Below are 6,981 nucleotides of genomic sequence, written 5' to 3'. Positions count from 1 at the left end.
CATTTTCAATTCTCTTTATATACAGAAGATCAATTTAGTATAAAGATTTCAACAGTTTGCACCCACATAGAAACACAAAGTGAAACATACTGTTTGAGTACTAGTTATAGCATTAAATCAAAATGTACAGCACATTAAGGACAGAGATCCCACATGAGGAGCAAGTGCACAGTGGCTCTTGTTGTTGACCCAACAAATTGACACTCTAGTTTATGGTACCAGTAACCACCCTAGGCTGTCGTCATGAGTTGCCAAAGCTATGGAAGCCTTCCAAGTTTGCCGACTCTGATCATATTTAGACAAGGTCCTAAAAGACAGGGTGAGGATAGTAACCAATGATCCTAAGAGTGGCATTTACCAGGTTTGAACAATTATACAGCATTAAGTGGGGAAGAGGACCATCAGTACACACAGGTTGGGAGTAGAGCCATTGGTGGTAGAGTAGAGGTTATGATTACAAAGGAATGAGGCCCAAGTACGCTATACAGGGTCTAGAACAAAGGACAGAGTCATTATTAGAGGAGCTAAGAAAGGTGCTGTCTAAGCTACAATTAAGTTTTCTGATTGAGAGGCAAGTAGAACCTGATAGAAAGGGCTTGATAATAATCTGGTGGGCTTTAGGCTTTGTAAGTTAAGAGGCCCAGACCTATCTATCTCTTCACTTGGGGTATATCCTAAGGGAGGTGTGAACCTCCTAGGGGAAGGCACTCTGTTGACTTTCATTACTTGGCTGGGCTAGGAGGAGAGCTGGCCAGGTAAAGGCAGGTGGCATCTCTAACAAGAAATTGACAGTTCTGCCTGCAATGTTGCTTACCCTACTTGACCATACCCTCAGCTGCAGTGGTCACTTTGGAAGTTGGGCTGAGTGAAGGGCTTTTCAGCTTAGAGCCAATAAGATCTGTGGCTCTGACCTGGGCATCCTTCAACTCCAGGGCAGGTCCATTTCCAGTGATCCAACTCTTGGCAGAGCTGCCAGCGCTCTTCACAAGCTGACTTCTGCTGAAGCCCAGGCTTACCACATTGAAAGCCACTGCAGTGGACTGGCCTGTTGGATCTTCTTGAAGGCAGATCACTGTACAGAACAGCCATTAATAGGCCTGCCACCCATTGCTTCTGATGCCTAGCTTTCTTTTCCTCCTGGTTTGTGTTAAAGCAGACCAGAGGATGCAAGTCAAGGGAGTGCCCGTGTCCCATCTCTAATCTTCTGTGGCCTGAACTACAAGTCTATAGTCACAGGCATGTTCTGTAGTAGTTTTTCTAAGGCAGACAATGCCCATGAAGAAAATTATATTCTCACTTTAAAATTTTCTTTCCCTTTGGTCTGAAAGGGAGGTTTTTTCTACTTACTGTATACTTCACTGATGGCGAAGTAAATCTAGCTATGAGATTATTATTTAAGTTCTTATTTTGGCTATGCTATTACAGAAAAATGTTAGCCATCTCTTTTATAAGGTCTAAAGATTAAATTGGGCATCCTACAGATTCCTGCATAATAGAATTAGTTTCCTACCTTGAAGAGAATAGAGAAATGAAAGAACAAGTTGGGCTTAGAATAGAGAAATGAGGGAGCAAGTCCTAGATCGCTTCCTGAAAATAGCAATATGACATGAATACTTAGCAAACAGTTAGAAACCATTTTTTAAAAATATGATGTCATTTCTCTCTTGCTGCTTTTAAGAGTATCTGTTTGCCTTTGACTTTTTAACACTTTATCATGTGCCTAATTGTAGTTATCTTAACTCCAAGATTATCCCACTAGAGATTTATTGAGCTTTGTGAGTATATAATCATGTTCATCAAATTTAGGAACTTCTTTTTTTTAATCTAAAGATTTTTTTAAAACTTTTATTTAGTACATATAAATTTCCAAAGTACAGTTTATGGATTACAATGGCTTCCCCCCTCCCCATAACTTCCCTCCCACTTGTACCCCTTCCATCTCCCGCTCCCTCTCCCATTCCATTTACATCAAGATTCATTTTCAATTATCTTTATATACAGAAGATCGATTTAGTATATATTAAGTAAAGATTTCATCAGTTTGCACCCACACAGAACATAAAGTGTAAAATACTATTTCAGTACTAGTTATAGCATTAATTCACATTGGACAAATAATTAAGGACAGAGATCCCACATGAGGAGTAAGTGCACAGTGACTCCTGTTGTTGACTTAACAATTTGACACTCTTGTTTATGGCGTCTGTAATCTCCCTAGGCTCTAGTCATGAGTTGCCAAAGCTATGAAGCCTTCAGGGTTCACCGACTTCGATCATATTCAGACAAGGTCACAGTCAAAGTGGAAGTTCTCTCCTCCCTTCAGAGAAAGGTACCTCCTTCTTTCATGGCCCCATTCTTTCTATTGGGATCTCACTCACAGAGATCTTTCATTTATGTCCTCTTTCTTTTTTTTTGCCAGAGTTTCTTGACTTTCCATGCCTAAAATACTCTCATGGGCTCTTCAGCCAGATCCAAATGCCTTAAGGGCTGATTCTGAGGCCAGAGTGCTGTTTAGGACATCTGCCATTCTATGAGTCTGCTGTGTATCCCGCTTCCCATGTTGGATCATTCTCTCCCTTTTTAATTCTATCAGTTAGTATTAGCAGACACTAGTCATGTTTGTGTGATTCCTTTGACTCTTAGACCTATCAGTGTGATCAATTCTTAACCATTATTTGCCCACTGCCAGACCTTTTCTCACTCCCTCTCCAATGTGCTCATTATGCTATCCACAGCTCTTTTTTTTTACCTTTTTTTCCCAATCTGTTTCTCAGGCTGCATAATCTCACTGACTGTTTTATCTAGTTATTCATCCTTTTAGTACTCAAACCTGTTGACAGATTTTTTTGTTGTATGAGATTTTTTTGTTTCAGTTATTATCCTTTTCAACTCTAAATTTTCTGTTTAGTTCCTTTTTATAATTTCTGTCTGCTAATTGATACCTTTTATTGAATGAAATACTGATCTCATACTGTGCTTTAGCCCTGACATATCATTTCCTCTAAGTCTTTGAGCAATATATAAAAGAGCTGAATTAAAGTCCTTGTATAGTTAAGTCTATTGTCTGCTTCTTCAGAAGCAGTGTCTATTGATTACCCTTTCTTTTCCTGCATGTAGGTTATAATTACTTATTTACTTTTAAAATAATTAAGTTGCAAACTAGATATTTTAAATAAAATCATGTGGCTATAGTCACCATACTGTGCAACAGAATATCAGAACTTATTTATTCTTTTTAATTTTCTTAGATTTATTTTATTTATTCGAAAGACAGCAAGACAGAGAGAAGGAGACAGAGAGAAGAGATCTTCCTTCTGCTGGTTCACTCTCCAAATGGCTGCAATGCCCAGGTGGGCTAGATCAAGGCCAGGAGCCAAGAATTCTATCCAGGTCTCCCATGTGGGTGGCAGGGGCCCAAGTGCTTAGGCTATCCTCTTTCCCAGCTATATTAGCAGGGAGCTGGATTGAAAATGAAGCAACCAGGACTCAAACTGTTATTCTTATATGGGATGCTGGCATCGCAGGTTGCGATGTAACCTGTTGTGCCACAATGCCTGACTTTATTTCCCTTTTCCAACTGTAACAGTATCCTCATTGACCAGAAAGGTTGTTGTTGAATAATTTTTAAAACTAACTCTGTAGAACCTATATTTCTTGTTATTTTTAGTAGCTGAAGTCTCTATAGAAATTTCCTGAAATGCTTGAACCAGTAAGTCTCCTAGTCTATGCTAGGGGGCTTTCTGCAAGTTGGGCATTCCTTCAGCAGTCATCCAGGCAATTTACTACTTTGCTGGCCTTGATTTCCTGCTTACTTCAAACCTTGAGGTCACCCAGAGGTGACAGCTTCAAGCTTTCTCACATCTTTCCTGAGCAAGCTGACAGCTCTGGGCGTTATGTTCAGTGCTGTTCATTTAGGTGGCCATCTGCAGTCTCAGGAGTGTATCAGAACTATTCAGAACCTTTATGAATATCTCACTCCTCAGATTTTCCTTTTAGTTTTTTTTTTTTTTTGGACAGGCAGAATGGATAGAGAGACAGAGAGAAAGGTCTTCCTTTTCACCGTTGGTTCACCCTCCAATGGCTGCTGCAGCCGGCGCATCGTGCTGATCCGAAGCCAGGAGCCAGGTGCTTTTCCTGGTCTCTCATGCGGGTGCAGGGCCCAAGGACTTGGGCCATCCTCCACTGCCTTCCCGGGCCATAGCAGAGAACTGGCCTGGAAGAGGGGCAACTGGGATAGAATCCAGTGCCCCAACCGGGACTAGAACCCTGTGTGCCAGCGCTGCAAGGCGGGGGATTAGCCTGTTAAGCCACGGCACCGGCCCCTTTTAGTTTTTGATGAGCTGTTTTTTGTTATCCACCACCTCAGGTTGCTGGTTGCTCAGTTAAACAATTACCTTTAAATGTTTTGAACAAATGCCTCTAAGGAATGGGCCTCTTCATACCAAGTGAGCTCTGATTAGTTCAAATAATCTTATAGGTAAAGTCCTCCAAAAAACCATCATCCACGTCAGATAATGACAGTGTTCTGGGGCTAAAGCTTTGACAGAACCATAACCCAGTTGACTTATTTCACAGTGTGGTTTTTCAAAGCTACCATGCAGTTGGAGAGAGAGGGATGGGTATAGGACAAGTTAAAATGCCATTGAGGCACTTTGACCATTTTGAGTAGCTATTTTTCTGGTGTATATATGTTCCATAGATTGTACAGGCCTTTAGTTAGCTTCATGTGTTCTGAAAAAGTTGATTCTATAATTATTGTAAATTTTTCACTGATATGTGGGACAGAGAATTTTCTCAGAGACCTGAGCTTCTGCTTGCAAATTGCTGTGAAGCCTTAGGGTACAGCCCAGTTTGACCCCATGCTGGGTTTTGAGGCCAACCCAAGGGCTGGCTGTCTGCCCTCCTTTATGCTGCTGGTGCTTCTGGTAGTGATTGTTTTCCTGGCCTTTACTACTAGAGCACTTCTTCCTGACACATCTTGCTTCCAGAGAAGGAGACGGAGCCGCAGGGCCAGGTTCAGTGCACAGAGATGGCCCGCAGGCATCTGAAGAAGTATATCTGAATATCTCTTGCTCTTGGTGGGCAGGCATAAGAAACAGATGTACCAGAGGGGCCAAATTATGGTCACCTCACCAGCAACCTACTGGCTGGGAGGGTCTGGGGAAGAGATGCGAAGATGACAAGGTTAAACTACAGAACAGCATTTCATATCAGGTAGCAGACCTACATCATTTAAAGGGGTAACTTGTTGAGCTTAATCAGGAGTTTCTTCCACAAGAAGATCAGCTTCAGCACTACAGACAGAAAAGTACTTTCCTTGTGCAGTGGTTAGCATATGAGACTTTTCAGTGTGGACAGCAGGTCAAGGAATTAAGAGCATGATATGAAGAAAAATTAGCAGACCAATTTTTTCAACAAAATCAAGAGACTCACAAAGTTCAAGCAAATGATGGAGAATAATCAGGTGTGAATGATCATGTAGTAGCTAAAAATATTCCAAAAGTAGCTGAGAATGAAGAACCCCCAAGTTATACTACATATGGGAAAGAACAAATCAATGAGGTGGTGATGTGGGATGGCTGGAATAGAAGAGAATGACCTAGTGATGATCTTCCCACTGCTTTAAAGAGGACTTCTATTTCAGTTTCTGAACATGGAACTCATCAAACAATTTCCCATCTTCCAAGTAGACAACCTCTGTCCACAAATTTGGCTGAAGATGCACAGGTGAACCACAGTGCAACCCTTGGTACTCAAAACAGAACCCTTCTAACATTCTTCAGCATTTAACTAGAGGCCCAAACTTGGAGAGTGAACCCAGAATTCTAACAGCTGTACTAAACAGACTTCCAAGGATAAATTTGGTGTCTTCCATAAATTGAAGCAAAACGATGAAGAATGAAAGCTTCAGGTGGACTTTGCAAACTGTGAAAAGCAGCATTTCAATGATGTCCTTTAAATCCTAAGGAAAAACTTAAAAAAACATAAAGTACTGTAAAATGAAATTTCTACTCCATCATTTTTACTTTTTTAAAATAAAGATCAGTTCTATGGGTTGTAAAGATACATTGAGATAGATTTAAGGAATATTTTAATGAATCAATATATCCATGTATATATGTGAACCTTTTCCTATTATATTCTCTAAGTAGACACTTTATTTGTTATGTTACGGTTGAGCCAAAACAGTTAATCTTTGCATTTAAAGCAAACTACTGTGTTTTTCACATTTTATTGAGCCCAATAATTCTTTCCACAAGTAGACAAGCAAGGAAAAATTGTTGTACATTTTATGTTTCACATAGTTTAATCAGAGTGAGAACAGTTACTCAGTTGAAAACTTTTTATGTAGTAATGTATTGTTAGCCCAACAGATGTTCTATATCTATCCCTTATTTCATGATCTTCAAGGAGTTATACCTATAATAATTACATAAAAAAGGGGAAATGGAAAACAAACACTGGACAACATGTGTACAAAATTCCCTCCCTACTCCTGTTATTTTACATGAGTGCTAATGTGTTTTGGCAAATAAGTTTTCAGTTGGGGCCTGCTAAGACATGACAGTATTCATGAGTTATATCTTATATCTTACTTGGTTCTTGAACTTGTGGAATGCAGGATTCATATGTATTTTCAGTTTTTATTTTTTCCTCAAGTAACACCAGTACTGCTTCACTATGGCCATCACTAGCTAATTTTTTTATATTTTCATAGTTCAGACTGGTGAAGATATTTGTGATTGAAATGCCAGATCCTGAAAGGGGCTAAATCTACTTTGAAATGAATCTGCAATCAGGATTTCAAAGCTTTTCTGATCATTTTACTGATCTTTTATGACTAGACTTTTTCAGAAGTACTACATAAAGAATTTTAGCATGTTTTTATAAATGCACAAATAAATGTAAGTACAGTGAGGTCCCCTACTATTTTATTAAAATAGCTTAAAATTTATAACAAAAATGAATCATTGTCATTAA

The 6,981-nt window shown here is 39.5% G+C and overlaps 1 pseudogene; it reads left to right on the top strand.

Annotated features, from left to right (window-relative positions):
• Nucleotides 1-4,859: 4,859 nt before the first annotated feature.
• Nucleotides 4,860-5,959, top strand: LOC133769621 (protein GOLM2-like; annotated as a pseudogene).
• Nucleotides 5,960-6,981: the final 1,022 nt, after the last annotated feature.

The sequence above is a fragment of the Lepus europaeus genome, chromosome 11 (genome assembly GCF_033115175.1).
Source record: "Lepus europaeus isolate LE1 chromosome 11, mLepTim1.pri, whole genome shotgun sequence".
Lineage (NCBI taxonomy): Eukaryota > Metazoa > Chordata > Mammalia > Lagomorpha > Leporidae > Lepus > Lepus europaeus.
Note: the sequence above shows the minus strand (reverse complement) of the source record. Positions and strands in the feature narration are given on the sequence as shown.